Below are 4642 nucleotides of genomic sequence, written 5' to 3'. Positions count from 1 at the left end.
TGGGCTTTTAGCTCTGTGTAGGGAAGAAATTGTCTCTAGCTGTCTAGTAAAGGTTTCAGCCACACAAATCGTATGTGGATTAGAGCTTCTTAGCATGGTTACTCTGTATTGGACCAATATGCTCATGCAAATTCAACCTCCTTTCGTAGGAGCACTTTAAGTTACCAAAGCATGAGTATCTTCTCACTGTCTTCAAATAGAATCATAGAATCATAGAATTGTAGAATAATAGAATTGTTTAGGTTGGAGAACACCTTTAAGATCATGGAGTCCAACCATTAACCCAGCACTGCCAAGCCCACCACTAAGCCATGTCCCCAAGCGCCACATCTATCTACGCGTCTTTTAAATACCTCCAGGGATGGCAACTCCACCACTGCCCTGGGCAGCCTGTTCCAGTGCTTGACAACCCTTTCGGTGAAGAAATTTTTCCTAATATCCAATCTAAACCTCCGCTGGTAACCAAGGAACGCTAAATTACACCGTAATTACTGTGCAGTGGATGGATAACGGCCTGGGTAGTTCTGTGTCATTGCAAGAAAAATGTATGGCTATTTCTGTGTTTGCAGTGCTGCAAATTCATTGTGATTTCCTAACACTAATTACCTGGTAATCTGTATGCACCTGGAAAAAGTCATTGCTGATATTTATCAATTAAACCAGGTCACCATAGAACTGCGTAACACTTTCCAAATATTTGTGTCCCTCTTGTTTTAGCTGTTACCTTATTTTTATTCATAGGTACTGGGCTAAGCTATGCAGTGGCTAGAATAGGTTTCTCTCTTTAATGAAAAGCTTAATTATTTACTTTTTTTCTAGAGGTTGTTACAAAAATGTAGCTTTCTGTTAAGTGCTGGATTTTACAATCTAATAAATTGATATAATGCCATGTAAACAAGCTGTGTAAATATATATGCAGAGATATGCCTTTTACAGGGATTTTTTTAACAAAAGAACAACTTCCACAGAAGTGGTATTCTTAGGAAATAATTATAATTTGCACAGTGTTATGCATTAGCATGCTAAATGATATTGCTAGGTCTGAATTTACTGTCAGCAGGTTGCATATTTTAAGTGCTGTGCTTTGCTCAAAACAAAAACCCCAAAATATTTACTGACCTTTGTTGCTACAAAAATGCAGTTGTTAGGCCAGAAGGAACTGCTGACATCATATTAATCTCATCAGAAATCCATTAAAAGCCCAGTATATCTTTTTATCTATTCCTTGAAAAAAAAAATTGTCAAATTGATAAATGCCGTTCATGGCCCTGATCCAGCACAACTCTATTTTTACCAGGCTGAATGGTGAGAAGAAACACATGTTTAATTAGCATAAAAGGCTAGGGGGGAGAGTGCAATTGTAGCAGAAATGGTAGTAATATAAATTTCTATTGGTTAGGCCTGTCAGTGTTTGCTGCTTCAGAGGAAATTATTTTTGAGGCTGGGTTCTCTCTCCCTCGACATGGAAAACTTGCATGCTGGAAGTCATTCATCGGCGTGTCTGCTCACTGCCGCGTGTGGCCAGAGTCAATTCTTGTGACAAAACCTCGACACAACCCTGTGACAGTGTGAATCCTACTTAGACTGCACCTCACTCCATGTAAGGAGTGAAAGCTCCCTATAAAACAGCCAAAAGTGTCACTAAACCCAGCTGAAGGCTTAGGCTTTTCTATAACCGCCATTTCACATCTGATGCGTTTTTAACTACGGATAGTAATAAGACTGATGCAACTCAATACTTACTCCTGTTCATGGCACAAAGCCAACGGTAGGTTCAGTAAAAGAACATAAAAATGACTCTTTAACACCCCAAATGCCAAAAGACTAATTTTGCACATAGCTTACAAAATAAGAAATGTTAGCAAAATGAGACACAGGTATTGATTACAATTGCTAATTCTTACAATTAATGGCAATTACACATTTTTAGTTTCTCTGCTGCTCCCCAGAAGGTCAGCATGCTTACTGAACATTTTCAGGGAAGTTTACCTCATCAAGCACATGGAGGCTGTGAAGATGCTTGCCTAACAGGGAACGAGGGGATAATGCTTCGTTAGTAGCACAGCTACTCGTAAAAGGCGCGTCACTCTGCTATTTGGTGCAGCCATCTTTCCCCATTGACTTTTCAGACAAATTACTGATAACTCACCTAACGTTATGACAGAGTCAAACTTGATTCTTCGCTTTCCACATCATTTTAAGCATCCCAGCTAAAGCCTGCAATGAACTAAAGACCTCTCTCCAGTCAGGGAAGTGAAAAACATGAGCGCTCAGAGTCCAGCTGCTTTACTGCTCATCTTCATAACCACAGCAGCTTCCCGTGTGTCAAAAATATACCCTCTTTATTCCCCTTTAAAGCCATTTGCCAGTCCTAAGATACACTTAAAACACATTTTTATTCACTGTAGATCACGAATCTAATACTTATTCCTTTGCTTCTCTTTAATTAGAATGAGAACAGACCATGATCCATATAGGCCCTGCTGCCTACATGGGTAGTGACGTATCGTACCAGAGACTCCGACCAGCCTTAAATGCAATGTATGGGAGGGTGTGAACGATGTTTGTGGTTTGCTATACTTAGTTTTTTAAGCAAAGATACTGCAGACTCAGACAAAATTATTTGAAGTATGAGATTAAGCAGAGTTCCAATCAACTCACCCGCAGGACAAGAAAAAAAAAGGGCTTGAAGGTCTGGAAAGGGAGGTGTAATATTATAACCTTGGAAAGCAGAAATGCAGATAGCGGGCAACTGCATAATTGTATGCCCCAAATAGTGGATGCACAACCATTTCACACCACCCAGACCCTGGCTTCTAATGTGAATTGGACGTGTTGCACATATATTTCTCCTGTTGCCTTTTCAAATGCAGGTTAAAGTGATCTCAGAAATGCATAAGCCGTTCATTTTACAGATTGCTATTTTAGCTATGGATAAATTAATTGCTACCAGGAATGGTTTACATCCTCCTTATTCAGAAGGGATAAATTCCTGCAGAGGTAGGAAAAAACCACCGAAGCATTCAGCTGGTTGGAGGATTCACAGTGTAGAAGCTGTGGACAGTCAAACAGTGTAAGATAAATGAGAAGCGTTTGTCAGTGTCAGACTGGAGGACGCAGGTAAGCAGGATATACACTGTGTGACAGGACGATGATCTACCCTTCATGAAAGTAAACAGCCTATTGCCAGCAGTTCATGATGTGTCCTGGAGAAGAATTAGGGTTAAAAAGATGAAAGAAAGAAAGAAAGAAAGAGAGAAAAGAAGAGAAGAGAAGAGAAGAGAAGAGAAGAGAAGAGAAGAGAAGAGAAGAGAAGAGAAGAGAAGAGAAGAGAAGAAGAGAAGAGAAGAGAAGAGAAGAGAAGAGAAGAGAAGAGAAGAGAAGAGAAGAGAAGAGAAGAGAAGAGAAGAGAAGAGAAGAGAAGAGAAGAGAAGAGAAGAGAAGAGAAGAGAAGAGAAGAGAAGAGAAGAGAAGAGAAGAGAAGAGAAGAGAAGAGAAGAGAAGAGAAGAGAAGAGAAGAGAAGAGAAGAGAAGAGAAGAGAAGAGAAGAGAAGAGAAGAGAAGAGAAGAGAAGAGAAGAGGGAAAAAAGTCCTTCTTAAAATGTCTAGGCTAATCTCATCACACTATATTTGATGCTATGACCTTTTCTAATGGCAACTTATACCAAATTTCATTTTAAAAAACAGCAGCAGAGTTGTGTAATTAGTCCTGGCTTTCTGAAGGAAAAAAAAAAATCATAATTCACCTACTTTCAGTTAAAATCTCTCCTTCCAAGCATTATTAAGTCACAGTGAAGACCATAAGCATGTACACATGGAACTTCTTTTAGTCACCTGGATGTCCTTGCTATCATCATGCCCAAACAGGAAGCCTGATTCTTATTTTGATTTGTGTTTTTTTTCCTCCTTTTCCTTTAAATGAAGATTACTATTACAGGTGCCTAAGCTTTAGTCTTTACATTCCAACAGTCAAAAAATAACAAACAGTTACAGGAAAGTGCTCTAAATATATGGGGGTTTTTAACAGCTAGGAAGAAAAGATAGTTTGCAAACCAAAATATCCTGAAGGCACTTTCCCCATCCACAGTATATTTGATAAATTGACTTTTGCTTCCAGGGCAGGCATTCAGGTTCTTCATTAGTATAATGATCCTTAGTCTTCTCTTCCCAAACTTAGATAATTTGAATGAAAAATAGGTTTTATGAAATGTAGCTATTAATAGTGTCAATAAATTTTAAATTGTGATTAGAGATCACTTACAGTAGTGCTATCCCTCTCTATTTTAGATCAAAATATATTATTTCAGCATTCTTAAAATCAAATATCTTCTCTCTTTACTTGACAAGAACAATCCAGTGTGCTGTCGAGTACCATGGTGACTTGAATGTTTTTCTAGTGTGTAATCCCCTTTTAAATTATGTATGAACTCAAAGACAAAATATCTGCATTATCTTAAATAAACTAGGTAAAATGTATTTCAAAAAGTTTCTTGAGTCAAAAAGTAGCAAATCATTGTATGTATTTTCCATATTTGTATAGGTTTCATTATATTCTCATTCTAAGTTACTCTTAAGTCTCTTTCATATTTAAAAAATGAACTACACACCTATCATGCAAAATGTAAAGAAGTATGTTCAACTA

This window comes from Balearica regulorum, chromosome 20, assembly GCF_011004875.1.
Source record: "Balearica regulorum gibbericeps isolate bBalReg1 chromosome 20, bBalReg1.pri, whole genome shotgun sequence".
NCBI classification, from domain to species: Eukaryota; Metazoa; Chordata; class Aves; order Gruiformes; family Gruidae; genus Balearica; species Balearica regulorum.
The sequence above is the reverse complement of the archived record's forward strand: the minus strand, read 5'-3'. Positions refer to the sequence as shown.